The sequence below is a fragment of the Pristis pectinata genome, chromosome 2 (genome assembly GCF_009764475.1).
Source record: "Pristis pectinata isolate sPriPec2 chromosome 2, sPriPec2.1.pri, whole genome shotgun sequence".
NCBI lineage: Eukaryota > Metazoa > Chordata > Chondrichthyes > Rhinopristiformes > Pristidae > Pristis > Pristis pectinata.
In genome coordinates this window covers 67,633,174-67,652,199 of record NC_067406.1, presented here as the reverse complement: position 1 = coordinate 67,652,199, position 19,026 = coordinate 67,633,174, and the positions used below count along the sequence as shown (strand labels likewise).

The following is a 19,026-nucleotide window of genomic DNA, read 5'->3' as shown; positions in this document are numbered from 1 at the left end:
CTGGTCTGACCAAAAGAAAAATAATTTTAAAGTTATCATCATCGTCAACTCTTTCCATGGCTTCCTTATTTGTGTGACCCTCCATCCTACCAAGATCTGTGTCATTAAATTCCAGCCTTCTATGCATCCCCAGTTGCCATTGCTCCATTACCGATGACCTTACCTTCAGCTGTAGGGGGCTCCAACTTCTGGAATTCTCACACTACATCCCTCTGCTTGTATATCCTCTTAAGTTACTCCTTGAAACCTGTCTCTTTGACAAGCGTTTGGACTTCGTGTCACCATCAATAAAGTTTTTTTTTCTCCAATGACAGATATAATGCAAAGCTCACGTTGGCCTTGGAAAGATCTCAAACTGTGACTGAGCCTTCCTTAAGCAGTAAGTGGACAATATCATATGGTATGCCTCTTGCCACAATTGCAAATCTTGAAGATTACAGCTTGGCTCCATTTCATCACACCAGATCTTTACTAGCCAACGTTGGTTCTGAGCCAAATCAGGATTTTCCAGGTGGTCCCCTTTGCCTCTACAGGAAGCTGCTTAGTTATACTAATGCCCACACTAACTCCCACTGTCTAGATCTGCCAAAACTCAAAGTTGCAGCAGTAATGCAACCTAGCTGTATTATCATGAGGGAGCTCCTGCATGACTTCAGCCATTTTTCTGCAACAATATAACCAGATAGGGGTCTGGCTTCTTCCATTTGTGGTTTTGTGTTTCCTTGGCTAGTCATAGCTTTCCATATGTCTGGTGATGCTAATCCAATGAGGGCATACAAGTTGTTGGCATTCATTGGCTCAAAGCAGCCTGTGATGATTCTGCAGCTGTCATTGCCTATAGGTCCTTCCTTCAGCAATGGACAGAGCATTTTCTTACTGAGCAAGTAAATCCAACAGTGGAGTAATGCAGGGCCAGCACAAATCATGGGTGAGTATGCATCCATTTTGAAGCTTCTAGACAATATGGTTTCAGGCACTGACTTTACTTGTCACCTTCTCAATGTGGTTCTTGATAGAGAACGTGAAATCCAAGGGTAAAACTATATTTGTGCAATGAATGAGCTAGGTGCTGTGCCAGTTGATGTCGTGCTTATATCTGCATTATGACTGCAGCAATGATAGAGTTTCATCTGTGACAGCGTCTTGATTTGGTTTAAGTTCATTAGCACCACAGCAGTCTATCAACCTGGCCAGTATAGCTGTCCAGACACCCGTTCTAACATTTGCCTATGATTCCCTCTGCTTCACGTCATTTGGTAACCTTGGGATATGTCAGAACTGTAAAGACACTTCCTAAAATAAAGATGTCACTGCACACAACTCTCTACAATCAAAACAGTGAATCCAAGGAACAGAGAGTTTGGAGTATTAGAGATGGGTTTTTAAGGCTGGTTGCAGTTATACATAATAGGAGTGGATAAGGTCACAAAGTGATTTATACGTAGGATGTGTGTGTTAAATTTTGGCCAAGTGAAGCACCAAAAGCCAATGAGGTCAGGGTTAATGGGTTCGCAAAATTTGTTATGAATTAGAATATGGATAAAACAAGTTCTGGATGAACTGGTTTACAGAGGGTTAGAGGCTTTCCAGGATTGATAAATCTGGAGGTGACAAAAGCATGCATGAGTTAGGGTTTAGTTTAAACAAAAGCCAAGGAACCTTGAAGCAACCCAAACATTCTTTGTATCAAAAAGTTTACCACCTCTTTACATTAATGATTCTTTGGGGAACAACCTTCTCACCATTGAGGAATGGAATCTAAACCTATCAAACTGCAGCTACTAGTGGAAAAGACATACTCAAGAGGCATAAATGTGGATAACGAGAGAGGTTAAGGCTAAAATAAGAGCAAAAGGGAGGGCAAACAAGGAAGCAAGAATTAGTAGGAAAACAGAAGACTGGGAAACTTTTAAAAACCTGCAGAAAGAAACTAAGAAGGTCATTAGAAAAGAAAAGATGAATTATGAAAGGAAGTTGGCAGATAACATTCGAAAGGATACTAAGAGTTTTTTTAAATATATGAAGAGCAAAAGTGAGACACGGGTTGATATAGGACCAATCTATAACGGTGCGGGAGAGATTATAATGGATGATAAAGAGATGGCTGAGGAACTAAATGAGTATTTTGCATCGGTCTTCACTGTGGAGGACATCAGCAATATACCGGATAGTCAGGGGTCTCAAGGAATGGAGCTGAGTTCAGTTAAGATCACTAGAGAGGTGGTGCTAGGAAAGCTAAATGGACTAAAGACAGATAAGTCTCCCGGACCGGATGAGGTGCATCCCCGGGTTCTGAAGGAGGTGGCTTTAGAGATTGCGGAAGCACTGGTGATAATTTTCCAGGAATCGATAGACTCCATCATGGTTCCGGAGGACTGGAGGGTCACAAATGTAGTTCTGCTGTATAAGAAAGGTGGGAGGCAGCATAAAGGAAATTACAAACTTATTAGTCTGACGTCTGGGAAAGTTATTAGGATTGATCCTCAAGGATGAGGTTATGGAATACCTAGCGGTGCAGGGCAAGATAGGTCCAAGCCAGCATAGTTTTGTGAAGGGAAGATCCTGCCTGACCAACCTACTGCAGTTTTTTTGAGGAAATCTCAGGTAGGGTGGATAAGGGAGAGGCTGTAGATGTTGTGTATTTAGACTTTCAAAAGGCCTTCAACAAGGTGCCGCACAAGAGGCTGATTAGTAAGATGAGAGGTCATGGAATTACAGAATGGGTGGAGCATTGGCTGGTTGGCAGAAAGCAAAGGGTGGGAATAAAAGGATCTCGTTCTGGTTGGCTACCGGTTACTAGTGGTGTTCCGCAGGGGTCGAGGTTGGGGCCGCTTCTTTTTACCTTGTACTTTAACGATTTGGATGATGGAGTAAAGGTTTTGTTGCTAAGTTTGCGGATGACACCAAGATAGGTGGAGGAGTAGGGAGTATTGAGGAGACAGGAAGGTTGCAGAAAGACCTAGATAGTTTAGGAGAATGGGCAAGGAAATGGCAGATGAGATTCAATGTTGAGAAATGTGCCATTGTACACTTTGGAAACAAATAAACGGGCAGATTATTATCTAGAAGGGGAGAAAATTCAAAGTACATAAGTACAAAGGGACTTGGGGGTACTCGTGCAGGATAACCTAAAAGTTAACCACCAGGTCGGATCGGCAGTAAGGAAAGCAAATGCTATGTTGGCATTCACTTTGAGATGTATAGTGTATAAAAGTAGGGAGGTGTTGATGAGGATCTACGGGGCACTAGTGAGGCCTCATTTGGAACACTGTGTGCAGCTTTGGGCCCCATATCTTAGGAAGGACGTGCTGATCTTGGAGACGGTTCAGAGGAGATTTTCGAGGATGATTCCCGGAATGAAAGGGCTTACATATGAAGAGCGTTTGTCGGCTCTTGGACTGTACTCACTGGAGTACAGAAGAATGAGAGGGGACCTCATAGAAACACTTAGAATGTAGAAAGGACTGGACAGAGTAAACGTGGCCAAGCTGTTTCCCTTGGTGGGTGAGTCCAGGACCAGAGGGCTCAATCTTAGAATTAGAGGGTACCAGTTTAAAAACAGAGATGAGGAGAAATTTCTTTAGCCAGAGGGTAGTGAAATTATGGAATTCTTTGCCACGTACAGCTGTGGAGGCCTGATCATTAGGGGCATTTAAGGAGGAGATAGATAAGTATCTAATTAGTCAAGGTATCAAGGGACATGGGGATGAGGCCGGAAATTAGGACTAGAAAGGAATAGTGGTTTTTTTTTAAGCTCATGGAGCAGACTTTTTTCCCCCCATTTCTCATTTCTTTTTCCCTTTCTTTTCTTCTGAGCAGACTGGATGGGCCAAATAGCCTACTTCTGCTCCCTTGTCTTGTGATCTTGTGAAGAATACGCACTAGAGCTTTTTGTTTAACCAAGTGGCATGATTCCACACGTGAAGCAGAAAAAGACTTCCTGTAGCCAAGAACTTAAATCATGCTCTGCTTTTAAATAACAAATAAACGTCAAGTAGACTATCAACATTTAGTCTAAAGATGCTCAAATAGTGAAGGTTTTGTATTAATTGCATCTCACAGCCTTAAATACTGTAGTCACCTCAGTATTTACAATAGTTAACAATTTTGCCCAGAACCCTGCATACCAGCATGATTTAAAGCATGCAACAGCAAATCCTTAAGGCACCTTCTGTCTGCATAGCCTTCAATCACCATCCCTAAAGGCAACAGACAAGGAAGGTCATCTTGCCATAATGAAGCTCAGACCTTTACCAACAGCAGTCTCAGATTTCATTACCCTTTTTCCACACTTTAATATAGTCACAAATCATTCTCATCTAAAATTACTAGTCCTCAATATTGTGGGCAATGCCTCTGTGAATAAGAATGTGCAAGGTCCTTTCCAGGCCAGGTGTTCACTCTTTGGGCATTTTGATGTGGGTTAGTAGATAAAATTATTAAACTAATTCAAACACATGAAGGATTCAAAGTATTAAGTTTGAAACACTAATATAGAAGAATGCAAATTAAAAAACATAATGGATTGGATATTTATTCCAGTTTTTGCAAAATAAAAAGATCAAAATAAACGTTGATACACATTCATAAACAGTGCCTCTGTGCACATAGTTTTCAATAACATTCAAATTGAACTGAATGATGATCCTAAAACAGAAGATTAGACAAAGAAACCACTGTACATTTCTGATGAAAAAGTGAGGACAACCAATCTGCATATCCAGCTTCTACCATAGAAGTTATAATACTGTACGTGAAGCTATAATACTTAATTTGCGAAGAAATTACTTAACTGAATAAATTAAATCATCCTGAAGTACAACTAGCTGTGCCTTGCATTTTAAGGTGCCATTACTGAATCCTAAATCTGGAATGAACAAACTCAGAGAAGAAATGTATAGCAGCTAGCCAACGTCTGATGAAATGTTGGATCGATTCATTTCTTATACTGCTGTATTATAACTTGGGAGATTTATTGCTAATATCTCATTACCAATATTGAGAGCACACATCCCACAAACTAAAATGATTCATCACTTGACTCCCAGACTCAGCTGGTTTGCTAAATCAACATTCTGGTAAACTCTGCTGGTGACTGCTGATCAACATTCACAACTGTTAGATGTACATGATGCCTAATGTCTCAAATGATACATCATATTCAATGACTTCTGCGAGTTAAAACAAGACTATACAAAATAAAGGTAGATGTAGGAGGTTTCCAGTTTTGATTCCCCGGAATATCTGTTTCTACAACCAGAAGTTTGTCTCCCTGTACACTGCAGTCAACGATAATACAAATCTATCCATTTTTGGTGAGGAGAGGACTGGTAAGAAAAAAGGAAAAATAAATTCAACTATGCATTATGAACATCTGTACAAGAAGCAATAGAATTTACACTTAAAATGTAATTCCTAATGTAACATAGTGATAAATGTTCTGAATGAATCAAAAGAAAGAAATACATGGGAAAATTGGACATGATCTGATTAAAAGTGCTTGGTATCCAGCATTGATATTACTGCAATCTCAAAGCAGGCCACATTGTTGTTTTTTTTTAAACTGGCATGGACACAACCATTTCTTTGTATTGCCAATTTCCACATCATTACTGCAATTTCCAATTTCCACTCTGCTGTCAAAAACAGATGTAATTTTCATTAATAAACAAGCAAAATGTTGAAATGTTATCAAAGTGCCTTTAGTCCTTATAAAGGACTTCTGATAACAATTTTTAAAATGTATATTCATATCTGTAAATGTTATTTCTTTTTATGGAATGGTGGATGTGACAATAACATACTGCCATTTTTAAGCACAAAGGATTTACAAAGATCAGGAGGGTGTGTCAAACTTCAACCACCCACCAATTATGAAGGGGAAACACAGGCAAATTGTGATCAAATTAGTTCATTTTATATTATAGGAGGCACTAAAAAGCATATCCAGATAATGACTGTATTCTATAACTTGCAATTCCAAAGCCTACAAGAAAGGAATACACGAAAGATATAAATTGTGTAACCTAAAGCAACAGCAGAACACCTATTTCACAACCAGGACAGACCACATAAAAGAAATCTTGATTTCTGACGTGCACAAATGACTGTGACTTACTGTCTGAATACTTTTGCACTGACAGTTTAGTTACGAAGTTCCTGGCTTCTCTGGCAGAAAACAAACAAAAGCAGTAAACCTTTGTTGTTAGGTCAATCAAAAAGAGGGGCAAAGGAGAGGCGGGGGACAAACAAATACTTCCTATGTTTGGTTTGTCAGAATCTCTCAAAATTATGCTACACGAATTGTTTCAAGCACGAATGTAATTGTATGCAGATTAATTACACCTGGAGTCTAAAACCACAGTATAGAGTCAAAATTAATTAAAATGATTTTTTCACCACCAATTACTTGCTGTAGAATTTATGTTTTATATTTGAGAAGGCATATTTTGTTGAATAAAATTAAATCTCTTCGGATTTTGAAGTTGAAATCCTCGAGACATTCTTTATTAGAACACCTACACGACACACTCACGCTATTACAGTGCTGATCCGCAATGGTCTGAAAAATTAACCTACCCGAGTTTTAAAACAGTGAATAATATTCTCTCATCTTATCAAAACAACCTGCATTAATGAAAGACGTGCTGGAGGAGAAAGGCAAATGTTTTTCTTAAGCGCTCAATACCGTTTCCACAATAAGCCAACGCCAATATTTCATTTTAACCATTTGGCTACCAAAGCAATATACCTACAAAGGTTTGCGTGCCATTACCTGGCTTTGCAAAGGAAGGAAGAAATATATGCAGCTTCAATGTGGATAAATGAAGGACAAATTCAACTGGTTGAAATAAAAACCACAGCTCCTAAACGGAAATGTACGACACTAGCCAGACGTGAAATTGAATAGCGCCAATCACTACCTACTTTCTAGGGGTGGGATGGGAGAGCCAATTAAGAGACTCAAAGGCAGCTGATCCGTTATTTGGGATGTAATTTAAAACCATCGATCCCGCAGGGCGATGCACCAAAAAGGTGCAGACACAAATCATCAGGTTGCAGCAGATGGGGAACAGAACAGATTGCGAGAAGACAGCGAGATGGAACCCAGAAAAACGCGCCCGATTTGGTGGCTGTTCTCTTGCGGTGGCCGCTACACACGACTGAAATGTAAACATTCAGCCTATTGGTTTCCAATCATTTCTGGAAATACTGCTCCAAACTGATTAATAAATTGAACCTGCTCCGAACGCTTCTTCTCCCCACAGCTACATATCAATAAGAAGCCCATCAGGATCTGCCCACAACAAAAAAGACACCGATGTAACAGCACCTACCACTGTCCTCAATCATCTGTGCATGAAACAAGACAGCAGACTACCTCGCCCTCGCCTTGAAATGGAGCTCGCAATTTTCCTGCTGCTGCCTCGGGCTCTAACAACAATCAACTTTAATAAAATTGCCCCGTCTGTAACATCAAGACCTCTGCAAGAAACCAGACGCCAAACCACAGCCAACACTTCATTGATTTGAGAGCAGTGGACTAGACGTGTTGAGATTCGCAATGGCAAAAGCCCTCCACTACCTTCACCCAGCTCTGCGTGTGTTTTCAGTCCCGCTGTTCATCCCTCTCCCTCAACAGTCTCTCTCTCGCTACTCTCCCCTCGTCCCCACTTTCTCCACAACAGAATCAATTCTGCTTCCCCTGCACTCAATCTATCTCTCAGCCGACATCCTTCGCATCTTAAACGCTTGCAATAGTAGAACTTGTAAAAATAAATATGTTTTGGTTGAAGTGGCGCAGCGCTACTAAATGGCATTCAGCACGTTCACACCGCAATCAGCAATAACCCATCACTGTTTAAAAGCAGGACTGTCTCCGCGCCCACTGTTGTCCGCATCTTCAGCGCCTCTTATTCAGAAGAAACAAACCAACGCTGCCGCGGTTATTTCTCACTCACGCCGAATCCGTTTCTCTTTCCCCTTCTGTCACCTCGAAATCGGTCTGCCGACCAGAAGCCGCAGTCACAGTCCGCCTCACACTGTCTGCCGCAATCCCTGTCCCCGTTGCCCCCTTGATGCTGTCAGCGGAACGGCGACCCCTTCAGCACCTTCCCCGCCCGCCCGCCCGCCGCACTCACCGCCGCCCCGCCAGCACCGGCCGCGCGCCGAGGCTCGCTCCGAACGCGAGGGCGCCGAATGTTCCACCGCTGCCAGCACGGAATTCTTCACATTCCGCGCGCCGCGTCCCGCGTCCCGGCTCCAGGTTCCAAAAACCACCGCAATCCCGGAAGAGATTTCCCCACCCCCCTCCTCCTTCTCCCAAACCAATGCGCAATCCGGCGGAAGTGACCCTCTTCCCTGGGAATGCGTAAACACTGGGAAAGAATTCCTCGGGGGGAAGAACGGCGAGAAGCGTGTGGGGATGCTGGTGGGGAGTTTGTTCCAAATGGAAGTTACCGGCGTGAATTTCAATTAAGAAAAACGCAACTCTGTAGCAATTTATAGCACATGTTATATAACCTTGCCCTTACCATTGCTTTTATGTTTAGAGTTGCATTTCTACAATTTACGAGTAATCATGAACACACCTCTATTTATTTTAAATTAAGGCCTTTTTTTCTTAAAATGTATAAATGATGGGAAAGATTTTTGTATTATAAAATGAAGTGTCCGACCAAAAGCAGTATTATAGCAAACAACAATAGTTTTGGAGGCATAAGTAAATATTTAAATAACGAAAAAGAGTAAAGTGAAAGTCAGAACAGGGAGCATAGCCACATTAGGTTGAACGACCTAATTCATGCTGTAAAAGTCTATTACTGATCGACTACTAACAAGTAAGTTATGTAATGAATTGATCTGGACGAACGGTATGCAAGACAAGTTTTTCACTGTACCTCGGTACAAGTGACAATAATAAACCAATACCAATAACTTCTAATGCACGTGTAGAATATAAGGGAGGATAAAACCAAATGAGGATGGATATCTGGGAATAATCCAGTGAAAGAATTAAAATATCATTTCGTTATATGAAATCATGAATAGCCTAATGTTCATCTCAGGATCAAATATGACAGCAACCTTCCTAGCAGTCTGCAAAGGATTGGCTTGGTGGCTAAGCAATGGAGCTTGTAGCCTGAACCCAATGATTTTGCTCTTCCCATTATTTTGTTGGAAGAAATTACTGCTCATCCGGTGGCAATGTCAGGTAAAGAGTTTTACAATTTAGAGACAGTGACGGGAATAGGCAAGGTTTGCTGTTTAAAAAATAAGCATAACCCATTTAAGACAGAGATAAGGCAAAAATGTTTTCTCTCTGAGGATTGAGTGTCTTTGGAACTCTCTTCCTCAAAGGGTGGTGGGAACAGAGTCTTTAAATATTTTTAAGGCTGAGGTGGACAGATTCTTGATAAGCAAAGGGGTAAAAGGTTACAGGGGTAGTAGAAATACAGAGTTGGGGCTATAATCAGATCACCCATGATATTATTGAAAGTAAGCAGGCTCAGGGGACCGAATGGCCTAATCTTGCTCTCAATTCTTATGTTTGTACAACTCCTACGAATAGTATACATTCTTTGATCATTCCTTAAAATGACATATGGAGTAATCATATACACAATGTGGCTACCAGAGCAAGTCAGATGTTCGGAATCCTGTGGTGAGGAACTCACCTCCTAACTCCTCAAAGCCTACCCACCATCTATAATGCTCAAGGCAGGAGTGTGCCTGTATGAGTGCAGCTTTAACAACATTCAAGAAGTGTGACACCATACAGGACATAGCAGCCCGCTTAGTAGGCACCCCATCCGCAACCATTCACTCACTCCAGCACTAATGCACAGTAACAACAGTTTGTGCCATCTACAGGATGCACTGCAGCATTTCACCGAGACTCCTTAGACAGCACCTACCAACCTACAACTTCTACCAGCTAGAAGAACAAGGTCAGCAAAAGCATTGCAACACCACCATGTGAAAGTTGCCCTCCAAGCCACACACCATCCTGACCTGGAAATACATTGCTGTTCTTTCACTATCACTAGGTCAAAATCATGGAACTCTCTCCCTAGCAGCATTATGGACATACCTGCACCTCAAGGACTGTAGCGGTTCAAGAAGGCAGCTCACTCCCATCTTCCCAAGGGCATCTAGGGATGGACAATTAAATGTTGTCTCAGCCTGCAAAGCCCACATCCCTTGAATGATCATATAAAAAGAATATTTTAACATAATGAACTTATTTATTTCATTACAAAGAAATATCTCCAACATAAATATTTATATATTAAAGCACATATGGCAATTATTCTAATTAGATACAAATGCAAGTATTTATAGAAAACTTTTCAATGGATACACTGTCCAACACTTAAAATGACATTGTGGCACTGATTTCATATAGTAGGACTCCACTGTTTGACCTTTGCATGCTTAGATTATGATGACACGAGGATGAAATCCATCATTATATGACATCTGCCCCTCCCCATCCACACATGCCCACGAGGAGGGTGGAACTTCAGTTGTAATTTTCTCCACTAGGAACATACCATAGTTATCTATGATAGCCACTAAATAACTGTTACGTGTGCTTCTATCTGTGTTATATATTGCCACTGGTGTATAATTATATGGAAAATTACGCCAGGGACTCCGCTTTTCCACTGGCTGCTGGGGATGTTAATGCTGATGGTAACATATTTTTCCCTTCTTAACTTGGGACATATTGCGCAATCTAATTCTTCACTAGATTCATAGTCCCACTGGTAATATTGATGGTCACGCCTTAGTATTTCCATTAACATTTTAATTAGGAGGTATAAAGGATTTTCTCAATCTTTTCATTAAATTTTCATTGCTTCTGACAGCTTTTATTAAGATAAATATTATGAAGGTTCTAGTAACTTTCCGGCAATATATAATGTAGGCAGAAGCATATATAACAGTTAGTGGCTATAGTAGACAACCACAGTATTTGCCTACATTGAGGTAGGTTAGAACCAAATCTTCACCCTCCCCACAGTCATATGTAGATAAAGGGAAGGGATAATGCTACATTTTGCATACAATTCTACATGATAATGATACATTTTTGACATTTGTTATCTTAATTTACCTTAAATTAAGCATGCAAGGGTCACCCATCCTCAACCATGGGGACCTACTCTATGAGATCTGTGCCATAGTAGCGTTCTAAATGTTGGACAATGTGTCTTTTAGATTTTTTTTGATAAATACACACTATGCAGAATAATTGCCACACATCTTTAAAATTCCAACTCTTTCAATTGGAAATATTTCTTGATTTGCAATGAAGTAGATGAGTTCAGATGAACAGGTGTATGTTGAAAGTATCCTGACTGGTTGCATCATGGTCTGGTATGGCAGTTCAAATGCACAGGAATGCAAGAGGCTGCAGAGAGTAGTGGACTTTGCCCAATACATCACGGGCACATCCCTGCAAACTATTGGTAGTATCTACAGGAGGTGCTGCCTCAAGAAGGCAACACCCATCTAAGATCCCCACCATCTGGGCCATGCCATCCTTTCGCAGCCACCATCAGGTAAGAAGTACAGAAGCCTAAAGTCTCACACCACCAGATTCAAGAACAGCTACTTCCCTTCAACCATTTGGTTCTTGAACCAACCGGCAAAATTTGAATCACTACAATTTAGCAACATTATGACCACTTTGATCACTTTGCACTAAAATGGACTATTTTTTTCACTCTAATTCTGTTTTTTATAAAAAAAATGCATCATTTATGTTTAATTTATGCTTTTCTTGCTTATATGATGCTATGTGCCTGTGATGTTGCTGCAAGTTTTTCATTGCACCTGTGCATACATGTACTTGTGCATATGACAATAAGCTCGACTTTAACTTCATTATATTAAAATATCATTATTAGAAATGTTGAAATAATTTAAGATATTTGAATGTCATTTGCATAATATTATGCAGTGGAATTTTGATTATCTATATTTTCATTACTTGCATAATTTGCACAAGTTCCAACAACTTAGTGTAAATTGGCTTAGCTTCGCATTGGCCATTAAAATACAATGGAGTAGTTTCCATTGATCCTTCACTGACTTGGTTTCTTGATCCAACAAGATAGCTAGTTGCTTCGCAGTTTAGTCATTTTCATGCCATATTGGAAATGGCAGGTACGGTAGCATAGTGGTTAGTATAATGCTTTACAGCACCAGGGACCTGGGTTCAAATCTGGCCACCATCTGTAAGGAGTTTGTACATTCTCCCTGTGTCTGTCTCGGTTTCCTCCTGCATTCCAAAGATGTACAGGTTAGGAAGTTATGGGCATGCACTGTTGGCACCAGAAGTGTGGCGACACTTGCGGGCTGCTCCCCCCACCCCTCAAAATCACTATGCAAAAGATGTATTTCACTGTGTGGTTTGAAGTACATGTGACTAATAAAGATTTTATCTGCAGCAGCCAATTTGTACATAAGGATTCACAAACATCAGTGTCATAGTTAGTTATAGTAGTCTCATATGGACAGGGTACAAGTAGATTCTCCTTCCCTTTGAATACTACTTTTGAATGATTTACGTCAAACAGGAAATATCAGTGGGACTTAATATTTCTTCCAAATATTTTCTTTAAGGCAGAATTCTTTGTCTATGAGATCAAAGTTATCTGGTAAGAAGGCTATTAAACTTCTTAGGCCTCTGACTGAACTTCTAATGTTCACCCAATACCAGATTCAAGCTCACATCTTTTCTTTTATTTCACTCCTTTCTCCTCTCATGCTTCTCCAAATTCATCCTGTCAATGAGACTTACCTGCTCTTCTCAAACCTACTGCCACTACCTTGCTGGCCACTCAGCTTCTTCTCCAGGCCTGTGTTAGCTGGTATTGTTAATGTTCTTTCTCACTTGTTCTTCTCCTCTTTTTCAAATGTGGAATTATCACCTATCTCCTCAAAAAATATAACCTTTGATTCCAACCCCCATGCTTATAACTCACTAGCCCATCTCCAAGTCCTTCAACACATGTTCCATCCTTATATATCTGCCAGAGAATCACCAGCAAAGATTTCTCTTCCCATGCACACACTTTTACCTCTGGTGCTCCAAGGATTTATTCTTGTCCTGCCCCAATTCTCACCTACATACTGCTCCTCAGACACAAATTCTAGGGCACTGATGTTATACTATTTTTATGCTATGTTATTGCGTTTCTCTTTTAAGAACAATGCATGCATTTCCTTCTTGACGACCCTATGTCTCAGTTTGGTGATGACAATAAAGAAGCAGTCATGTTATCATCATGTCCAGCAATATGTACAATATTCACAAATAAAAGGACAAAAAACATCAGTATCCTGTACCCAATCTATCTTCCCCTATAACTTTTGACCCTTCCAATGTCTCAATTCTCAGATTTATTTGACATCCAATAATGCTTCAGCAGAAATTTCCTCCCAACAAAATAATGGCAAGACCCAAGCCATTCCCCCCCACCCCCAAAAGTCTTTTCTCTAACCATTGACTCTGCACTGTAATTTATGCAAGTTGTCTAAATTCATATTCTTACATTATTCTTGTTGGCATGCATCAGTGACAGAAACAGGCCATCTTCATCCTTTGTGTCCTATTTGAATATTCCAAATGTGCCTTATGCCATCATGAGACGATATGTTTCCACTTCCACTATGTTATCTGACTTCCCCTCATCCATATCCACCTTACCTCATCTGCTACACATGGTCATCCATGCTTTTGTTACCTCTAGACTTAAACCTTCCTATCTTGCCTGCCTCTTTCTACTCTGTAAACATTCAAACTCTAAATTACATTCATTGCCTAAATTACAAAGTCCACTTAACATCACCTCTGTCTGCTGACATTTATTGGCTACTGTTTAAGCAAGGTTTTGATTTAAAATTCTAATTCTGGTTTTCAAATCCCTTCAGAGCTTTGCCCCTCCCATAGCCTGAAGATGCCCATACACCTCTAATTTTAGATTCTGGGCCATCCTAGATTTTCATTGGTCCTTTGCTAGTTCAATTTTCAAAATCCAAAAATTTGTTTCCTTCTGAAACCTACAATTTGGGGGAAAAAAAGCTAACAGTTGATAAAATAAACAAAGTATCTTGAAAATGAAGAGAACTAATCAAATCTGTGAAGTGTGGTTATTAGAAGAAAATAATGGTTGCCTTGCAGGGACTACTAAGGATTTTAGTTGTCTCATTTCCAGCTGAATGAATGGCAAAAATTAAGTAGGCTGTTAACAAAAGTATCTTCAAAAAGTGAAGGCTGGTGGTCAGTACTGCGAAGCCAATTATAGATTTACTGCTGAGAACATTGTGGTGCTAAGACCCGCAGGCTGCATCACTCCTCAGACTTGCTCATTAAATAGGAACAGGCTTGGGGCAAGAGTCTAGAGAAGGAAAAGGACTTTTCTGTTCTTGCCTTCTCTCTCCCCCTCTCTGCAGCACTGCACTAGTTAGCAGAGTGCACTGTTGTTCTTCACCAGGTGGATCTAATAAGTTCAGCAGCTGTTTACAAGACCAACACTAAAATTTCCATGTTGCAAATGTGCCACAAATATGCCTGATAAAATCTCATTCAGAAAAATCACAGTTGAACAATCTACAAAACTTAGAATTGGGAAATAAAACTCTCATTCCCTCTGGCTTTCTTACTAGTCTTGATAATCTGGGCTCTGCTTTACAAGCAGGGCAACTACAATGTAAAGGATTAGGAAACCAATGCACAATTTTTCCTTTCTGAGGGCCACGAGATTCCATTATTTAAGGTTGGGTGGTGCCACAAACTATCCTCCCATACCACCAGCAACAAGTGTCTACTTAAATTCAGATGTTTACAAAAGCAGGAAATTGTTGAGCAGTTGATTAGATCTGATTGTTTTAATGCAGTGAAACATTCCAAAATTCTTCACAATAATGATCTTAAGCAGAAATTGATGCCCTTCAAATTAAATCGATAATAAGGCAGATTTACAAAAGTAGGTTTTAAGGAGAATCTTAAAGGAAGGAAGAAGAGGGTAGTCTTGAGCTAAAGAATGACACTGCTGAATTGGCAAGAATGGAAGAACAATAAAAGATGGAGTTTAATCCTGATAATTATGAGGTAATGCATTTTGGGAGGACTAAACGCCAGGACATACACGATGAATAGTAGTACCCTAGGGAATACCAGGTAAAAGGGGGATTGTGGTCTGCAAATTCAATGATGCATGAAGACAGCAATATAGGTAGAGAAGGTGGTTAAGAAGGCATCTGGCATACTTACCTTCACTAAAAGGGCATAGAATATATGACATAGAATACATGAGCAAGGAGGTTATGGTACAGCTTTAAAAAACATTAGTTAGGCTACAGCTGGATTAGAGTGTGCAGTTATGGTCACTACACTGCAGGAAATGTTTGTACTGAAAAGGGTGCAGAGAAGATTCACCAGAATGTTGCCTGGTATGGAAATCAGTCACGAGTTGAGACGCGATAGAATGGGTTTGTTTTCCTTAAAGTGAAGGAGGCTGAGTGGGGACCTGACTGAGGTATACAAAATTATGAGGGACGTGGAAAGGGTAGATTGTGGGTATTTTCCCCAATAGTAAAAGTGCATAAAACCTGAGGGCATGAGTCTCAGGAAAGGGTAGGAGGTTTGGATGGGATAGAGGTAGAATTTTTTCACCCAGAGGGTGACTGGAATCTGGAATTCACTGACTGAGGGGCTGGTGAAGGCAAAGACTCTTAGGACATTTATTAAGTATCTAGATCACTTGAATCACCAAGGCATAAAAAGTCATGAAACAAGTGCAGAAAAATGGGATTAGTATAGATTTATATTTAATGGTTAGCATGAACCTGGTGAGTCAAAAAGTTTTGTTTCCATGCTCTGATACTATGATTTTATGAAGGAGAGATAGAATGGCTGGAGTTTACAGGAAGGGAATGTCAGAATCAGATCTCAGCAACTTAAGTTACAGCCATCATTGGTGTAACTTACACGTAGTATTAAAGGAATAGATCAGTATAACATTAATTTAAGGAGCATTCACTTTTACTCCTTTATATATAGAAAGGAAGTAATAAAATGTGAAAACTACCCTCCAGTGAGGATAGACCAATCTTACTCAATCTTTCCTCAAAGATCCTCATTCCAGATATCACTCCAGTGAAGCTGTGCTCCATTGATTCTAAGCCAAGTATTTGCATCTTAGTTAGAGACCAAACTGCACACAGTACTCCAGGTGTGGTCTCACCAAAGCCCTATACAAATGCAAGAAGATTTCCTTATTGTTGTACTCCAACCCCTTGCATAAAAAGCAACATTTATTTTGTCTTCTGAAATGCAAAAGGGTAGCTGTGGTGAATTGCTTGTTTCACCTGCATGTTCAACGACTCATGAACCAATATATCATTCTATTTTTCCATTTTCCCATATTATAGTTCATCAGCCACCTCCTTGCTTACTTGCATAACCTGCTATACCTGTGCAGACTCTTTACATCCAGCTCACAGCTCTTTCCCTTCTTGTTTAGTATCAGCACCCAAGTTGGCCAAATTACATTATGTTGTGTATAACATTCTGCTTGTTATAGAAGTGTATATTTAAATATCTTTAACATCGTTAAAGAATACCTACTAATATCTGGATTTTTAAAAAAAATATTCAATTCATTTTGTTTTTAAAATCTTGGTGGAGAAGTGTCCAGACTTCACTTTCTATTTTAGACCATTCTGGTAATATCAATGTTTGAGAGAGATCTGCATTTCCTGGAGCCAGCTTGATTTGATCCTAAAATAACAGTCTAGAGTTAATGTTATGAATGTGAAAAAAATCCATGAAATCTCATGTTCACACTTGTCAAACTGCAAAAACTTAAGCTCATCCTTTTTTGTTTTGCTTCCCTGTTCCTAACTCATGCTTTACCCTGTTCTCACATTAACTCATTGACCAATAATAATTCCCATTCTAGCAGTACTGAGGTTTTAAAATTCTCCTCCTTGTTTTCAGATTTCTCCTTGGCCTCAGTTTTTGTTTTATTCTCATCCAGTTTGTAACTCTGGGATATCTGCACCCAGCTAATTCTGGCTTTTCCTATGTCTCAGACTTTTGTTTTGCTACACTACTGGAGGATATACCTTTACCTTGAGCTCTGAATCCTTTCCCTCCTTTGTTTTTTTTAAACCAACTTCAAAAATGTATGCATCTTAACAATTCTTTACACGTTAGATATCAAATATTGTCTCATAATACTCTTGTGAAGAGTCCTGACCCCATTTGTGTTATGTTAAAGGTCCTACTTAAATTCAAATTGTTGATTCCCAAAGTGATAGCGATTAATGGCTTGTTCTGCAGGTGGTACAAAACCTCGTTTTGTTCATGCACCATCTTACTTGGTAGTAAAAATCTGTATAAACTATCTTGAGAAAGTGGGTTTTTACAGAGGAGACATTGAAACCAACTAATTTACCCTAACTAATGCTCACTCACCTATTTTTACAAGGTTATAAAAAAATCACCATGTTTGCATATGTGAATGGAGGTGTTCTTTAATCCAACCCCTTTGCAGTTTCATTAACATAAGTTGGTTAGATGCCCAGCCATGTTAGGAGTCAATTATGCTACTTCTGCTTGAACATCACAGTCAAGAGATTAACATTAATTTCAAAAACTACTTGTTAAAATCAAAGCCATCAGCCCACGTATAGCTCAATGGAACTCTTAAAGCAGGCTCTAGGTTAATACATATAACAGAATACTTACGACTGGAATTTTCTTATTCCTACAAGGACTCAGATAGGTGTTGTACATATTGTGTGGAATAAAGATGAACAAATGCTAACAGTTTCATAGGCAGGATGATTAAATGTTTTGCATTAACAGCTTTAAAATGGCTATTTCCATCTCCATATTGTGTTTGTATGTCCAAAAAGCCTTTTAATATTTTCCAAATTTTGCAGCAAAGTTTTTGCAGCTCACTAACAGCATTCCTATGGAGAAGCAGCAACTAGTTTGCACATTGCTCCACTGTATCAAAATGCACATGCAACTGAGTTGCAATCAACTGGGCATTTTCGTGTGCAGAGAAATGCCTCTGTACTCCTCTAAGGCTTGTGAGATCAGCTGCAGGTCTGATCAGGCCTGTGGCAAGGGAAGGGAGTGCATTGGAGCCTAACTTCATTCATCAAGGGGACCTTCAGGTTCTGCACGAGAATGAGAGGAGGGGGAAGCAGGAGGGCACGCAAAGTCAGGAGGGAAGGTGGGATTGGGATGTTACCTTATGTGAGTAGGTAGAGGGAAATCAGGCTGGTACTTCCATGTGGGGAGAAGGCTATTGCAGCACTTAGTGAATTGGATGGGAGACCAGATGCACATTAGGAAGAACAGGAAAGGACAGCAGATAGGGGTGGGGGAAGGCAAAGGATCGGTGCAGAGTGGTGGTGGAGCAAGGATTTAGGTAAATACTTCACTTAGCGACAGGGCTCCCAGGTTTGCGTTGTGCCCAGAAGACCATGTTGCCCTGGGAATGCTCTGTGATGAGTTTCTCCAAAATATAAAGCCAAAAAACTGCAGATGCCATTACTGTAATATATCTGGATTTTCAAAAGGCATTTCACAATATATCTCACAAGTTGTTATATAAAATAAGGGCTCAGTGTGTTGAGGGGGCAACTATAAGGACAGATAGACAGTGATTAAAGGCACAAACCAGAAAGAATAAACAAGCATTTTAGAGATGGACATTCTGTTACTGGTGGGGTGCCACAGGGATTGGTTCTAGGTGATCATCTAGTCACAACTAATATTAATGACTTAAAAGTAAATGCAGAATGTAATGTGACTAATTTGGATACTGATACAAAGTTAGGAGAGAAGATGAGCATGAAGTGGATGTAAAGAGTCTGCAAAAGGTATAGCCAGGTAATGCAAGTAGGCAAGGAGGTGGCAGATGGACAGGAAACACAAAATGTGTTGGTTCATAAAACATTGAACATGCGGGTACAAGAAATAATTCACCA

General features: G+C 40.0%; 1 protein-coding gene across 1 annotated transcript in view; it reads right to left on the bottom strand.

Moving 5' to 3' along the window:
* LOC127581007 (amyloid beta precursor protein binding family B member 2-like) overlaps window positions 1–8,345 on the bottom strand; it is a 217,935-nt gene extending 209,590 nt beyond the window's left edge. Inside the window, 1 exon segment of the mRNA XM_052035069.1 lies at window positions 8,142–8,345. The gene's annotated coding sequence lies outside the window, so the exon portion shown is untranslated.
* Window positions 8,346–19,026: the final 10,681 nt, after the last annotated feature.